Here is a 16,561-nt window from a genome sequence, read left to right as displayed (position 1 = left end):
GGAATAGAGAGAGTAGCATGGGGAGGAGCTAGTTGTGTCTGTGGTAGGGTATCTTAGTGCCTCAGGATTACAGAGACGTGGATGCCAAAGCCTGAGAAAAAAAGAAATAAATAGCTTGAATTTAATGCTCAGAAGCATGCCTAGTGCCAAACCTGGAGAGACAGAAGAGAAGCAGATGCTCTCACTAGACATGTCTCTGTACCAGGCAGCTCCATCACGGCCCTCCAGGGTTGTGGGTGTCTCCCTTTGGCCCCTGCAGACTGACACTGTGGTGTGGCTGACAGGATGCTGACCTCATATCAATCTACCCAGCACCGCAATCGTGCAATGAGTCACTGCATTCGCTCCCCCGGCCACAGGAGTGCAACCGGGCCATTAAAACAAGATATTGACACAGGCAGGGCTCAAAGAGAAACTTCATTCTGAAAATAACAGCATTCCTTTTAGATTTGGTAGGGAGCTGTAGCCACAGTACTGATGTGATATCTCCACAACAACTCCAATGCCCAACCACCTTCTGCACGCTTTTGCTTCGCTGTGATTCTCATTGGGATTTTGTTGCACGAGGTTGATACAAAAGCATCTCAAACAACCTGCCATCTGTAAACTTCATTTGCATTAAGAAAATTATGGGTTTATAATTAGGCAAAAGTGAAAAGTGCTTACTGATAGGACTATCAACAAATACAACAATCCTAAATTTGTTGAGTAGCTACAAGAGTACTTAAACCTTCAGCTTAGGAACAGGTGTGGATATTGGTTTCAACTGTCACGTGGAATCTTTCTAAACCGTCTCACACAGCAAGCAGCATCCACACTGAATCCAAAGGCCTGGATGTTAGTTGAATGGCAAGTGTCCCACAGAAACTCATGTTGCAGCTACAAACCCTAGACAGCTGTGAACTGGAATAATCAAAGATTTTGCTTTGTTTCTTGCCCAAGTTCAGTCAAGTCTGCAAGAAAGCTGTTGCACAGAATAATATCTTGCCACATCTTTGGTATTTTATGTTTAAAGAAGACCAAAGGAAGATGTGTTACATTGTCTTGTTATATGAATTTAAAAATCTAAAGTGAATAATTGGGCAGCATTTACAAAACCACCTGCAGACTTCACTGATGTCTCTTAGCACTCAAATCAACAAAATTAGTGGAATTAGGGCTTCAGCCCTCCCCATGTGAACAACAGTTTGCAAGGGCACATCCAAACAGGCTGTGAGAGCTCGCAGCAAGCAGCACTGCTACTAAATTTTCCAGATACCATCATTCTGCAGAGCAGTTTCTTCAGCTATGGTTGCACCCCCACTTTGTTTTCAATCAGAGGTGAGATACCAAGATACCACCCACCCTGTCAGGCTCTTCACCCGTGATTCCACAGTTCTTCATAAACAAGAAAACCTCTTTCTGTGTGTGTGGTGCACGGCCAATCTCATGAGATTGTCTGATACAAGTTACTGCAGGGCTGGCTTTCTGCAAAAGATTGTCAGCCCTGATTCCAAATACAGATGGTAAAAACTGCTAGCTTAGAGTATAGAACCTGCTCCAAAACTTAAAGTTCATTTAAAAATAAAAAAAAGGTGGGGGGGGCAGGGGGGGAATCAATGTCTTTCTGTTCAATTCACACTCTAACACCAAGCCAGCCTCAATTATTTAGATTTCTTTTGACATTGTCTTCCTCTTTAAAATTTCCTGTATATGTCAGGAAGAACTGAGAGCTTTGAACAGTTTGTTTGGTGTCACTGCAAGTTCAATGGCAAGGGGTTTTTTTGTCAGGAAAGTTTTCAGACCTAAGTTTCAAATAAGACTGAAAGATCCCTATCAAACTGATTAAATCATGGAAATTGATACCACATTGATTGACTTCTGACACAGGGTTCTCATGTGCTAACATTTGTGAGTCATGGCATATTTGGCATAATTTTTTTCTTAAACATTAAATTCAAGTGAAACCACAAAAAAACCACCTTCCCTTTAATGGAAGACTCCCAGTAATAAATAGGAATCTGAAATTATGTTTTATCCAACTCATGCATGAAAGCTTCTATGTTTTGGCAATAAAAGAAACAGAAAGGCAACTCAAAATATAGTTTTGCCCACACACACTCTTAAGCTGCTCTTGGTTTCCAAGTGGTTTAGGCAGGCACTCATCCAAAAACTTTATCTTGTAAAATTTCTCAGAACCTCACAGGCAGCTGTACACCTCAATTGCTTTAAGTCAGAATTCACATTTTTCTAAAACAGGAACCACAAAAGAAAGACAACTTAGTCCACAAACTCATTAATTCTACAGAGGACTCTGCTTACCCCCACACACTGCTTTCCCCTAAATACAAAAGGGAAATGTTAATTTGCATACTGCATTCCAAACGCTATGGGATATTACATTAAGAGGTACTACAATAATAGTTTAGGTTTCCAAGTTTTTACTCCATGTAAAACTATGGGATGCAATGAGGGAGGCTAGGAAAATGTTGGAGTACTTTGCCATGGCTGACAGGGACTTTACCAACAGTCAGAAAACAAACAGCAAAACCCCAAAGTCAGCTGTTCCATTCAAACCAACAAGATCTCCTTCTGCATGCAGAAACCTCATAATGTCCTAAATTTACATTGCGAAACTACTTTTCAAGTGCTCCTTGTAGAGTAGACCTAAGTTGCTAAAGCTTTGATCCAGAGAATCTGTCTTGCAGCCAATGCCTCCTAACAAGAGGAAGAAGGTGACAGCCCCATCCCACGCTTCTGGCTGCTTCACACAGCTCCTTGTGCCAAGTCCTTCAGCTGAACAACTCCCCTGCAGGCCTGGCTGATCAGAGACTGCTATCTGCACACATCCTCATCCCAGAAAGCATTCACTTACAAGTAACCTACTGGCTCTTGAAAATAAGATGGTTTGGATTTATGTGCTTGAAAGCTACACATTTTTCTAACTATGTTTCTCCACTGCTAGAACATACCAGTGCTAGCAGCTGGGATGAGTTGGAAGTCCACACATAAGGCAGCAGGAAGCTGAGGAAGACAGATAAATGTAATTGTGCACTACAACAATTTGCATGTGCAGAGGAATTCATACTCAAAAGTAACCAAGTTTGGCCTACACCCATGCCCAGGAAATCATAAACCTTTATTTGGAAGCAGGGAAGCCAAGAAGAACAGCAAGAGCAATAAAAGCCTCGGAGAACTGGCCCCTATGGCCCTGGGAAGTGACATTAGGCAGTAACGGTACCTCTGACTGCCGGCCCCACAAGCTCCAGCTTTGCAGCAACAACAAACAAATCAGTCTCCTGAATAAATTCCATTCTCCAGTGATATTTAGCAGTACAGTCACAGGTAACGCAGCACCAGCCTAGGCTTGGAGATAATTTTTCTGTAAATACATGAGGCAAATCCCATGAAGGCAGAACAGCTAATTAAGCTAAACGCCTGTGTTGGCACAAGCACAAATGGTCATGAACATATTTGCTCAGAAGATCAGAGGATTATGGATTTCAGCTTGAGCAGTGGAGAAGGAAAAACTATTAACTTTGAAGAGGGACTTAAGTCACAATTCACAGGAGTTTTAAAAGCTGTTACCTGCAATGATCAGGCCAAGAATTTAAAACAAGCACAAGAAGGCCTGTTGTCATTTTTATTCTTGAAGGGGCAGAAAGGAAAAGATCACCAGTAAGATATGCATAGCAGTAAGATATGCATATCTGCAGCCAATCCAGCTGCTCGTACAAGAGGTGCTGTCAGAATATTTTCAAAATTATAATAGCACAGTATACACACCATATCATATTTCCAACAGTCCCAGAGATTAATTTAGAGAAGAGTGTTTGCCTGTATGGATGTTTAGTCAGTGGGAGGTAGGGAAGTTCTTATCTAGCTAGTTGTGAAGAGTGTTGGTAGAACAAGGACTTTTGCAGAACTGAGGGATATCTATTTTAAGAGAAGTTTCAGTGTTGCCTTATTAATATGTCAATGCTTCACTTTATTGCAATAATAAGCCTATTTGTTCTCCTGTGCAGTATTCCTTACAACATGGTTAAAGGAAAGAATAGGACCAGAAAACTACTCCAAACAGTCACAAAGGGGAAAATATTAGAAGTTACACAGAAGCTTCGCTCTCACCTTACCCCCATTCAGCAGCATCAAAATAATCCTTGCTGGTTTTAACCTGCAAAATAGTGGCAGTCTCAAGATATTTTCACTGACAGCCTTATATAATGGTGTTCAACCAGCTGAAAGAGGAAGAAGTTCAGCTGGAGTAACACAAGCATTTCATAAAAATTCTCATTTTCTCCCGGAACATCTGATTTGTTGGTCCACATGACTCTGCCTGTGGCTTAATTTTATTCCTATTTGGTGAAACATTAAGACCTTCATCACTTTGAAGACTATAAAAGCAATTTACTCTGAAGAAGAGTTAATAACAAAGAGGATAAGAGTTAATAACTTAATATTGAAACAGAAAAGAATAATTTGCTTTGGTTGTGGCGTAATCCCTCTAATCACATATGGCAGCTTGCCATTTCTTTCACAGGGCTTGGATATTGGCAGCACTGCCTAAGAATGTCAATCTCTATACCTGTTATGGTGTAAAACCATTAGGCCAGAGGTACTAAGAGGACATGGTCTCTGGAGAAAGAGGCTCATAATTTAAAGAGAAGCCTCAGGAAAACACCTAAACATTCATTTTCCCTGTGACCACTGTCAGACTAACTGTACATGTCATGCCACTTACTTCACACTGCAATAAATATAAATCTACTAAAAATATATAATTCAGAGGATCTTCAAAATAACAGAAATTCCACCAAGTTATTGATACTAACATCAACATATTTTCAAACCTAGTTATATTCCTTTGCACGTTATACTATTTGTACTTGGCCATGGTGTAATCCCAGTAGGCACATTGCTTGAATTAGTAACAGTTCATTTGAAAGAACTTCATTCTTCTGCCTAATTCTCTTCATCAAGAATTACAAAACAAGGAATATCTTCTCAGGATAATGGACTTGAAATATAATAAATGAAGGTGACTGAGTCCCATAGATCTCTGAAGGCAGAGCACTGTCAGTGTCAATTATTCTCATCTCCATTTAGACAGCAGAAGTGTGACGCTCACGGGACTTAAGCTCCTATTGCCGCTTTCTCATTCTTCATGTCAACACTGGCATTAAATTCAGACAGGGTCCAGACTGAGGGACTGTTTTCCTATCTTGTTTAAAAATAGATTAAAGCAAAATACTAAAACCTTCAGAGAGATCAGAAGCAAACCAATTACTTGGTGGGAATCACCTCCTGATCCTACATATCTGATCCAATTCCGTATTTAATGGTTAGCTATTTCTGAATGTTTTCCCAACACAAATACAAGACAGATTCAAATTCTAGCAAAGAAGTTCACACACCAAACAGCCAAAACGTTGCATCACCTCTCCCTCCCAAAAAAGATCCCAGCAACAAGAAACCCTGAAACTCATAATGCAACCAACTGATCCATTTCTTAAGAAGGTTTGTTAAGAAGTCATGACCTTCCTTTCATTTCACAGGAAAGAAGTGCTTACCCTCTTCTTCTGGAGACTTGCCATCTTCAACACACGGATTCAGCTTGGAAGATAACAATGAGAATGTGACAACAGGACCTCCATTCCCTTCTCACAAACTTTTATTGCAAAATGGAAAACACACCTGCCATTTCTCCCACTGGTACTATCCCATAGAGGACATTCATCTATAACCAGGAGCTGCCAAACTCTTTCTTTTCTTCTATTGCCCACTCTTAAAAAAAAAAAAAAAAGTTATGAAAAAGGCTGAAGTATGAAATAGAGGCCTTGACAAGTTTAGATATTGAGATACTGGAGACTTTAGGGGAACTATCTGACCTCTACCCTCCTTCCTTGCTCTCCAAGAAGCATTAGCTACATTTTAGCTAGGGTTCTGCTTTATTGTAGGAATTGTACTATTGAAGAATGGAAGTATGCAAAACAGTGTGACTAATTAACAAGTATTTCCTATCAGTGGCTATTGGGAAGTGACACACTTCCTGCACTTTGTTAAGATATTCTTTCTTATGTGAAAACAAACTGAGCTGCAGTTTACAGTCACTGTGAAGTTCTGACTCTGCTGGCACAGACAATCCAACAAAAGGGCTTATTAAGGGGCTAGCAGCACTGATGAGAAGAAATCTACGTTTAAAAGAGCAGACAAGGATTCGCATTCAAATACTTAGAGTGATGCTAAATTGAGCTGACCATAAGACAGTTTGTAGAGCGTTCCAGTCCTAAACACGAGCTGGAAGACTGGAGCATATATGTTCTGAAGAAATCTTTTCAAAGTTTTATTTCAAAGTCCATGGACATGACTTCTCAGATTTTTATCTCATTATGGAAATCCATGAGTCAGTATCTGTTGCCTTCCTGTGACTTTGAGAGTCCTGCTGTTACTCCTCATTGGAGCTGAGGTGATGAGCTAGTTCAGCAAGGACAGCCACCATCACTGACAGACTGATTTTTCTCCATTACTTTTGTAAAACTGGGAACCTGTGAGTTAGCAGGTTGCCCCTTTCCATGTATCACTTGGATCTCCTCTAAAGCACTGTCAACACCCAGCTGCTCAGGTCACTGTTAGTAGCTCATTGCCCCTGCGGGAGGGTGCAAAATACAGCTTTTTGGTACGTATTAAGCATAAAATTGCCTAGTCAAGACAGCAACATTTTACATCATCTTTGCTTTCCTTGAGAGAGGCCACTGATCCCAACTCCTCCAGAACACCTCTGCCTGCAGCCCAACAGAAATTTGGGATCACACAGAACATATCGAAAGGCACTCCATGTTCTCAGACAATTAACTGCCTAAGTACCTGTGGAATCAAAAGAATCCATAACTCACCTGAACCACTCTAATTTGTCATTGCAACCTCCGTGCTTTTCAGCTACCAGCCTTGTTCTTGTAACTACAGCTCTATTTAACTGGTTACTACAGAACAGGCCCTTTGTCTGCCCTTTCTCACTGGATGACTGACGAACCACTCACCTCAGACACTCACTCGTGCAAATTCTGAAGGTTAAAATTACCTACCTAGTAAATTACCTGCTCTCAAGGGTACTAAGAAAGTTTGCGTCAATTAATCAGGTCCTTGCTACCGTAACTAAAGCACACACCTACCTGAAAACGGGGCCTCACACAATTGCCAGCACAAATCAGGTGCCGGAGGAAAGAAAATATCCTTTAGGAGTCCTGCAGTCACAGAAACAATAAGCAAGCCAAAGAACGAGTTGCAGGGGGGAAAAAAAAAAAAAAAAAGAAAAAGAAAAAAAAAAAAGAAAAAAAAAGGCACTATAATAAAGTTCCCACGTAAGTTAAAAATCAAAACGGTTAAAAAAGGTAGCATTCAAAATGGTTTAAAAAAAGGTAGCATGCAGTCTGTACATAGACCAGTCAGCATCAGGTCTCTTCTCAGTCACCAAAATTACCTTAAACTTTGTCATGAAGCATTTATTTCAGGGTTATTGGGTTTTTGTTTACTTGTTTTGCTGTTATTATCTTTTTTGTTTTTAATAGATACATTTTTAAAAGCTCACAATAGCTCCCTATTGAGAGGAAAATAACTTATCCTCCCAAGCATAATGTTTTAACAAATAGCCCCATAACATGAAAATTTTGTCTGCCATTGAGGTCATTCTGACTGAGCTAAAATCAGCCAGCAGCAATGTTAGTCCTCCTTAATACTGATATTAAATTGCAAGGATAACAGGAAGTCTATCAGCCATAAAAATTTCACTCATGAGATTGTTTGCACTGCTGGGTTGGGCTGTATCATGCAAAATTGTCTTCTCCCTGACTGGCACCAGTTTCCCTGAACACTTAGGGCCGGATGCGAGCAGAGAACTCTGACACTGAAAAACGAGGTGTGCTATGGTGCAAGGAAGATAAAATGCCATGGCAAGAGCTAAACCAAACTGAGAACCATGAAGCAGGGAACAGTTTCTGGAGCAGCCTTCAGTTGCACTGGATGAGGTGAGGTGTCAATTCGCCCTGCGTGAAAAGGATGTGCCCTACAAATGATGCTGAATGGCACAGGAATAAGAAAGAAGGAGCAAAAGGCTGTGGCAGGAATTGTTTCTCATATACAGTCAGCTAAATCAGGAGTTCAGAGTTTGTGAGGCTGGGCTTTGGAGTATCAGGCCTGTCCCTGAACAGGTATTTAGTCTTGCAGGAGTGGCTCATTCTTTAAGAATATAGCTATGCAAGGTGTTAGCTCACTTGCCCAATAGCTACAGCTACATACCCAGGAAACAGCCAGAGCCAGAGCCCCCATGACCACTTAACCCAAGAAGATTCAAATGCACCCCCTTGTTCACGAAAATAAATTATAATCTCTGAAGGGTTTGCTTGGTTCCCTCTTGGCCCCTCCTAGGCCTGAACAACCAAGGATTAAACCTCACAGAATCATTATTAAAGTGATGTCACAACCTTGCAGGCAGAAGCAGGAAGCCAGGTACACTTTCTCTCAGTCAAGCCACTATAAAAAAATTCAAGGTCTCTCCTAGCTTCCCTCTCATCCAGACAGACCTGGCTATAGAACAGTCCAGTTCTAATAGGGCAGAGGGAACAGGAGAGTAACCTGAGGGTATTCATTTTTAATCCAAGTCTCGTAACCTCCAGAGAAGCAATGTAATCACTATGAAGCAAGGTAAAATTAATGACATTTACACTAACCTAAATTATCACAGGATTAATAACCAAGTTATGCAGGCAGGACCAGGATAGAAGGTTAAAAATCTGCTACTTCTGCTTGTTTGACAGATTTCTGCCTAGGACTTAGAGACATACCTTTTGCTCACAGTGCTTCAAGTGCAATTACAATGGGTTTTTGGACCTCACCCTTAATTTTTCATAACAAATGCTATTTTTAAACCACATTAGACATTTAAATTCATTAGAGAAGAATAACGTGGTGGCAGATCTTAACATCTACAAGCTAATGGTGTAGAAACCATTTCTAACACCGGGGTTCTCAAATACACTGCTCTAGTTCTGGAGCTCTAGTTACATGGCTGAGATCACACACTCTGACTGTAATCCATCCAGCCTGTACAGAGCTAAATCTCTGTCAGTTTATCAGTCAGCCTGAATCAGACACTGGGCAGGAAATTTCATACAGAATTTACCAATATTGTTTGATGCTTTTATAGAGCAAAAACATTTTGCGGTAAATCTAGGATATTGTTCTGCTAATTACTCCACAGATAAGTGTCACCTTTCTTCTTGCCTTTCTTTTTATTTATACTCAAATACATTTAGAGAAAGATGAAGTTCAAAATTTCCTTGACTGGGATAGAGAAATAGAAAAAATTATTTTTAGAAGATTTATACTGCAGAGAAAAAGGAACACACCAAGATGTAAGGGGAAAAAATGGGATCATAGCATGGTTTAGGTTGGAAGAGACCTCAAAGATATCTAGATCCAAACCCCCTGCCATGGACAGGGACACCTTCCACTGGTCCAGGTTACTCAGAGCCACATCCAGCCTGGCCGAGAACACCTTCAGGGATGGGGAGACCCCAGCCTCGCTGGGCAACAAATGGTTAAGTTGCTCATTAATTTGATGTATAGGCACAGGATATTGAGTGGGTTACAGATCAAAAATAGTCTGGCATTATCATCCTGAAAAGGAGCTATAAAATAAAGAAGGGGAAGAAGTATTCTTTTCCTCCTTCTCACATGCACATTACATCTCCTTCCCTTTGCCTCCCTCGATGTAATAAGCAGACACAAATTACATATAGCAAGGAAACCTTATAACACGAAGTAGGAATCTAGCACAGCCAGTTGCTGTACCCTGATGAATTGGAATGACTCCCTGCCACAAGAATGAATCATGAATAAGTCTGCTGAAATCAGCTGTCACTCTCAAGTTATGCCCAAATAAGTTTTAAAAATGGAGACTGCTGATACAGCACATGAAACATCACTGGTTTGACACACACATTTTGGGATAAGTGTTTTGGAGTTGGAAGGTCAGACTATGGAGCCTCCTTAAGTTGAATTCTGATCAACCTAAATAAGCTGCCTTTAAATGCAACAGGTGATGGACTTCAAGCACCAGAAGGGTACCAACTTCTTTTGGCAGTCATCCATTAGTCAGCCATCCCAGGTGAAAAGCACCTTCTGTGCAGAGAAAAAAAATCTTTACTATATTGTTTAAAACAAGTCAATCTTGAACAAAGAGTGACTTCCAAAGGATAGGAGCATCATTTTTAATTTAAGAAAAAAGAAAACTAAACATTTTTCCCAGTGAGAGACTACAAATTGCATTTATATTTCCTTGTAAATAATGTTTTCTTATTAGATATTTGATTTTTCATCCTTTTCTGTCATTAGCATAGGAAACAATACAGTGTGGAAAATAAGTAATTTCTTTAACTTCATCCAACAGCTTTCCTGGTTAATCCTTTTTTCCAGATACAACTATCAAAAATTTCCTCCATGTACTAAACTGGAGCAGTATTTTCACTGGGGAATCTAGCAAGAATCTCCTGCAGAGTAACAGGAGTTTACTCCAGTTTTACTGGTAAAACTCCAATTTTACCTGCACATGGTCTCTATCCAGCAGAAACAGCACTCCTGGAGTGTTATCCAGTGTCCTAAAGCACTGGCTTTTAAGGGAAATTACAAATTCACTTTTCTGTCATCCGTTTTTGGGGGCAAGGGAGTGTTGTTTACTCTGGCCTTTGTCAGAACTGGAAAACAAGAACACGAAGACCTATTTCACTGAATTTTAAAAGTCTGAAAGTGAAACTGGTAATACATTCTTTTGTGATGCAAGAAAGGCTGGAACGACATTTGTTTAACAGGAGACAGGTCCAATGACAGCTTCAAGACATTCAAAAATGTAACTTACAACTAAAGCAGAGAACAGCTGCACACATAAGGTAGAAGCAGACTAAGATGCTCATTATTTCCTTGCCTTAGACCTAGACATAAACACATTAAGGTATGGTAATTAGTAGCAGTGTATAAGCATTTTGTCACACAGCAACAGTATTAGTAGTATTTTATAACTCAGTATACATGAATAACACACAACTGCAAATGAACAGAGACTTGCAGTATACTTGTCCAAATAGGGCACAGGAAAGCGTATGCAAATAGTAAAATCTGCAAGATAAGAACAAAGAATGTAGAGCGGTCAGGAAAGATGTCAGATGAAACTAAAATAAGATCACAGAACAAAGAGAAGATATGTCTGATGGAACCAGGATAATCCTCCAAAACAAATAAGAAAGATGCTTAGCACCACCACGGTAAGCTTATTACCTCAAATAATATGAACTACATCATCTGAGATCACCCCTTTTTCTTCCAGGGAGGAAGCAAAGTGAACAATACATGAACAATTAACAAAAAAGAAGGATGATAATCTATGAAAATCACAAAACCCTTCACTTTGATTCCAGCTTCTCTTGCCAAGGAGCTCTCAAGCACCTTACTGTGACTCCTGCAACTGAAACAAACCAAGAAGAGCAGTCATCAGTGCTAAATATAGAGCACCAGCTCCAGGGTATTGTATCCTTCAGGTTTAGTACCACTCATACATGGGATTGTTAAGAACTGTTTGGGAAAGAGGTAGTAACAACTAATTGTAATTAAGAATTAATGACTGGAAAGATGCATTGTTGCTGTGTACAAGTTTAAGAAAGTGCTTTGATTCATTAGTCTTTTAAACAATCCATCACTGAGAGCTTCAAAACGTAAGCATGCAAACGTTTTAGTACATCACTTTGATCAGTTTTTAGCTAATAAAATCAAGTTTCTCCTCGCAACATCCTGTTAACCATATGTTGCGAATCAACGTGGGGGGATGCATCACCACAACATGTTCTAAGTCCCTTCCCTTTACACTTTCTCGAAAAGTTCAAAAATACTTGTCACTTAACAATCTGTCCCCAGAATTAAGTGACCTTCATCCCAGCAATCTTCTAAGCAGATTGTTCTGCTCACACAGAAAAGGCACAACCGGCTGCATTAAACTTTCAGGCCAGGTCCAATCCTGCAAGTCACTCCAGAGACAGCGTGAATGATGCGACTAATTCACTGTTTTCAGATTAAAAGTGTTTACTGTTTACGCAAAGGTCGTTAACATCTCTCAGCTGAGACCTAAGCCCCTTATCTAAATAAAGAGAGTCCTCCCATTCCAGCAGACTTCAAGGAGCTCTGTGCAGGGAAGTTCTGACAGTTACCCAGCTCTCACCCCGGGCAGAGGCAGCAGCAGCGGGGATGTCCCGGCGCTCGGCTCCCGGGGCACGGGGCACTCGGGAGCGCTCCTGAGGAAAGGCGCTGACCGGCGCCACTTTCCCTGCGGCCTCACCAGCCGCGGCCGGGCGGGCGAGACACCTGTGAGCACCGCGCCGTCCTCAGGCGAACGAACGGGCCCTGCCAGCCGGCCGCGGCCAGACGCTGCGGAGCGCGGGCTCGCTCTCACGCCGTCCCAGCGCTGCGGGCGCGGGTGGCTTCTACGCCCCTTTTTGACTCCGAGTCGCTCCATTAACAAGACCCCCCTCACCTCCCACCCCCGGAGTCTCTTCTAGGTCAGCCTCACCTCTCCTTCCGTCCCCTCCGGCCAGAGACAGCGCCGGCTCCCCGGTCCCGGCGGGCGGCCGCCGTCCCGCGCCTCCGCCCCGCTTGTCGGAGGGCAGGGAGGCGGCGGCGCGGGGCGGGGGCGAGGCCGAGGCCGAGCCCGTCCCGCCGCCCCGGGCCAATGCCGGCGCCCGTCCCTCCGAGAGGGGCGGCTCTCCCCGCCCGCGCCCGCCCTCCTGGTGCCACCTGCGGCACCCACGGGTGTGCCCGGCGGGGCCGTGACCGCCGGGGGCGGTGACACTGCCCGCGGGCCGGGGGAGCTTCGGCTCGGCTGTCAGCGGGCACCGCTCTGGGAGAGCAGCTCCACAGCGGACAGTGCCTGCTTTACACGAAGCCCACGCAGGTAGTGTCGGCTTGACTTGACGAGCTGCCTTGAGGGATAATGATCAGTATTTCACTTCACCTGGCGATGGGCAACCCGAGAAGTGTGAACATACGCCCCTGTTTGACTAAAGATACGGGCCGCGATAGCAGAGGTTTCAGTCATCTATTTGTTCAGGAAGCCGCTGTAAGTGCTTTTCTGTTTAATTAGTGGCACAAAATACACATGCCGCCATTCCATGGGGTGTTTCAGCTTCCCCTCAGCAGCCAGGCACCGCGGCGATTTCTGAAGCCTCTGCGAACAGGGTGAAAGCACCGAGAGAAAGCTCCCTTCGCATGGGGAGAGCTGGTGTGCTGGTATTTTCCCCCTAAGCATGTTCTTCTCACAGCGCTTGATCTAATTGATTGAATTCTGGTTTGGGGCAGCCGGAGACTTTCAGCGTCTGGCGCGCCCGGGAGTGGGGCCGCTTGTGCCCTGAGGGCAGCCCTGGTGTCACCTGCCCGCGTCTGCTGGCTCAGCTATCGCCCGCAGCAGCTCTGCTGTAAATTACACCCCCACTGTGTTCCCAGCCTGAGTCCATCCACTCCCCAAATCCTATACCATCAGCCCTGGCTTCCTGCTAACAATAAATTCTTCTGTTTCTCAAACTTGGATATGGTGAAACAATTTTTAGAGAAAATTTAGTGTTCATAGCATTGGTGTAAAGTTTTGGTCAATTACTTGTCTTTTCAATGTCATGCATTTGGTATGCAGCTCTTCCTTTTTGATGACAAAATAAGGGACTAGAGCATGCTTTTCGTGAACTATGCAGTAAAATTCTGGCTTAACAAGCCTTTAATAGGGCTTACGTTCAGCTCACGAGGATCAGAGTGAATTGGAGACCTTGTGGAAGATTAAAAGGCGCTTGCTCCCCTCAATAATTTTCATTCAGACACCTCTCATCTACATATACTGTTTATTCATCCCAATGCAGCATCCTAAACTGTATCCATTCAAACCCACACTAAAGTGCCGTTCAGTGCAGATCAAGAAACATCACTTAATTAGAAGTGATGCGAAGCCCTTCTGACACTCTTCGTAGATGGAGCATAATTTTCTCTTGTGTAAAATACCTCATCTCCCCCCTCTCACAGCAGTCCCGAAAAGGGACGGTATGAGTAAAGCAGTGTTTCAGGACCAGACACGTCGTATCAGCTGGCAGCCCTGAGTGCGCTTGACCCCTGCTGGATGGAATTGGAATTGATGGATCTGGTGTTCCCACTGCCCGAAATAGTTCCCCCCCTAATCAAGGACTTTGGAGCCAAGCTTAGGAAAAAGCAGCTCCTTGCTGCTAAACGACAGAGGTCTCCGGCACTGTGAGAAGTGATGGCTAAGAAACTCTGTATGCGGTGTGTATTGTGTGTGTTAAAATACATAGCTGAACTCTCCTGCTCAAATTTTATTTATTGATGTGTTCTTGAAATGGATTCAGATGAGATCTGTGGGATTATGTGTGTAAGGACTGTGTCAGCTCACACGAGTTGCCAGTTGATATTTTCATAAAGAAGAAACTGAAAGTATTTGAATGCCCTTCAGGACATGGAATACCTGAAGAGCCCTCAGACTCACTCCTCAGTAATTGCAGATGGAAAAAGCCTGCACCCAGTATCCAGCCTGTCCCCACAGCTACTCTGAGGTGGTGCAGTACACTTGAAGAATCTACGCATTTCATGTAAGCACAGAACAGCTGGTTTTCAAGTGAATTGAGCCTGAACACTCTCAAGGTGGCAGCAAGAGAACAAAAATTAGTCATAGAAGGGGATACTCTACCCACCCTCCTCTTTGTGCTCCCCAGACACAGTCACAGAGTTGTTAAGTTCTCAGCACAACCAAAAGATATAAGCATGGTTTTGATTACAGTGTAACAGAGAGCATTGTGGCATCTTCAGGAGAAAGACCCAAACCATCCAAGTCTGCAGATACCTTTGTATAGTAGTACTGCTATCAGACTCATAAAGTGGATCACCTTTCTTCCTTCACCCTCTCATTCAACATGTCTATCTCTCTAGTAATTTCCCAAAGTAAAAAGGAAGTCATCCCATCTTCTCCCAATAATGAAAAAATTAGTGAGTGCCTTGGTGTGGTTACAAAATGACAGGTATTAGTTGAAGAGACAGTAACTTCCAGTGAAGAAAATCGAGCTGATAATGCTTTCCTTCCTCCAGTTTCCTCCCGTTACTCAACTGCCTTTGAAACTGAGCTGCTCTCTGATGAGCTAACACAAATCACAGCTAATCCTGATGTTGTTCATTTGATGGCTGTAGTGATATTTTCCCAGGTGGCTTTGACTACATCATCCATCGCTTTTCATTCTTCAGTTGGTTCCTGGGCATAAAGGTAATTTTTTGTTTCCTTTAAAATCTTCCACACTGTTAGGTTATGCCATAAAAAGTTCTCCACATGTACAAAGGAAGGCAGAGAAATAATGGTGAGTGGAGGAGCTGGAGAAATACCCTGCCTGGCTGCCCCCAAGTCCACCACAGAAGCTCTTGGACCATGAAAGGTCCATCTCTTCACACATGAAGGAGTGCAGAGTCTTTAAAAAGTAAGCCGTCAAAAATATTTTAGAATTATTTAAAATTTATTTTAAAGCATTATAAGAATGTATATCAGAAGTGCAAACTTTAAAAAGAAACTGTGGATAATTTCTATTACACTGTACAGTGTTCTCTGTAAAACAAATTTAAGTGCAGCTGCCAGTGACCAGGGCATTTTTAAATTTACCCTCCTATGCAGCATGGCTAGAGATCTCTGCCTGTAGGACTAAAAGCATTTTGTCCTTACTTTAACAAATGCATCCTAATTACAGAGACTGCTCTTCTGTGTCAAACAGGACTTGTCAAATGAAAACACAAATGCCCACAGGAATGGCCAAAAATTATGAACAAAGTAAGTAAATGTGAATGTTTGTCATGGAGAAAAGGCAGCTATGGGAAGACCTCATTGGAGCCTTCCAGTCCTTAGAGGGAGCTTATAAAAAAGAGGGAGAGTGACTTTTTTTACACAGGTACATAGTTATGGGACATGGGTGCATGGTTTTAAACTGAAAGAGGAGAGCCCAGAGAGGTTGTGGATGTCCCATCCCTAAAAGTTTTCAAGGCCAGGATGGATGGGGCCCTGAGCAAACGGATTGATGACATCTCTGCCCCTGGCAGGGGGTTAAAACTAGATGATCTTTAAGGTGCCTTCCAACAAGCCTTTCTACGATTCTAGGCTGCCCAAGAATGCGGACAGCAGCATTTTAGTGATTGATAATTTATTTTTGTGCTTGACTATGGCTCCCAGGATTATGCGGCTCAGGCACTGATACCCTATGAAGGATGGAAATTACCGAAGCCTATCCAAAATCTATTGCAGTCCACTGGCGAGGAGGAGAGAAGCAGTGGCTCAGTATCAGACTCCAGCCTTCCTTTCCACCTTCTCGAGCCCTGTCCCCACCGCTGGGCACGGCCTTTTGCACTGATGTAGAGCAAAGGGGTCACAGGCCACAGAGTACAGCTGTTGTTACCGCAATACAGGAGCCACCCGAGGCTCCGTCGCAGTGCCTTGGGCTGAGGGAGCTGGTTCCAGCTCCGC

At 42.9% G+C, this 16,561-nt stretch overlaps 1 protein-coding gene across 16 annotated transcripts in view; it reads right to left on the bottom strand.

Annotated features, from left to right (window-relative positions):
• SYTL2 (synaptotagmin like 2) overlaps nt 1-12,690 on the bottom strand; it is a 53,575-nt gene extending 40,885 nt beyond the window's left edge. For 7 of the 16 annotated variants that reach the window (XM_040055356.1, XM_040055358.1, XM_040055359.1 and 4 more), the window contains exon 1: nt 12,587-12,690. The gene's annotated coding sequence lies outside the window, so the exon portion shown is untranslated. Of the gene's footprint in view, nt 1-4,107; nt 4,133-5,549; nt 5,593-5,673; nt 5,764-7,148; nt 7,221-10,888; nt 10,962-12,227; nt 12,272-12,586 lie in introns of those variants that run through there. The other 9 variants (XM_040055347.2, XM_058419243.1, XM_040055348.2 and 6 more) reach the window with 9 other exon arrangements.
• Between the last annotated feature and the right edge of the window lie 3,871 nt (nt 12,691-16,561).

Source organism: Hirundo rustica, chromosome 2 (assembly GCF_015227805.2).
Source record: "Hirundo rustica isolate bHirRus1 chromosome 2, bHirRus1.pri.v3, whole genome shotgun sequence".
Lineage (NCBI taxonomy): Eukaryota > Metazoa > Chordata > Aves > Passeriformes > Hirundinidae > Hirundo > Hirundo rustica.
The sequence above is the reverse complement of the archived record's forward strand: the minus strand, read 5'-3'. Positions and strand labels throughout refer to the sequence as shown.